This window comes from Crocodylus porosus, unplaced genomic scaffold, assembly GCF_001723895.1.
Source record: "Crocodylus porosus isolate Cpor-Errol unplaced genomic scaffold, CroPor_comp1, whole genome shotgun sequence".
NCBI classification, from domain to species: domain Eukaryota; kingdom Metazoa; phylum Chordata; order Crocodylia; family Crocodylidae; genus Crocodylus; species Crocodylus porosus.
This window is the reverse complement of record NW_017728917.1, coordinates 16,835,153-16,835,731: the sequence shown is the minus strand read 5'-3', so window position 1 is coordinate 16,835,731 and position 579 is coordinate 16,835,153.

The window sequence follows — 579 nt, the reverse complement described above, 5'->3', positions numbered from 1 at the left end:
CACCTTATTCAGGTTCAGGAAGGAATTTTACCCCATGGTTAGACTACTACAGACTTTGGGAGGCGTTGCCTTCCTCTGTAACAGGAGTCATGCCCCTCTAACCAGGACCTCTTGAACATATATTCACATTTCATAGATGCAGGATTTTGGCTGCCCTGGTTCCCCTGCTTCACCTGTGGCAGGTTAGGGTGTTAGGTCTGTGTTGTGTCAAGGCTGACAGTAATTTTATGTAGTTTAGATTATGGTGTGAGATGGTTTGAACCAGGCTGATCCTGCCTCAGGCAGGGGTCAGACTAGATGGCCTCTGGAGGTCCTTTCCAGCTCTACTGCTCTACAACTGACTCCTTGCTGTTATTACCCTCCCACCCTCAGCTTTTCCCAGTTAAGCTCACAGATTCCCAGGACAAGCTATGGCGTGGTCCTGCCTTCTGAAGCCTCCTCAAACAGATTGTTTGCATAACTTTAGGCTTAACGGGATCAACTGCCTATGTTTGTGAAAACAGACATTTCCACATAGGCAGTTTGACATTGACACTCTGTCAATAAACTAGACCGCACTGAGGAAAAACCTGACAATCA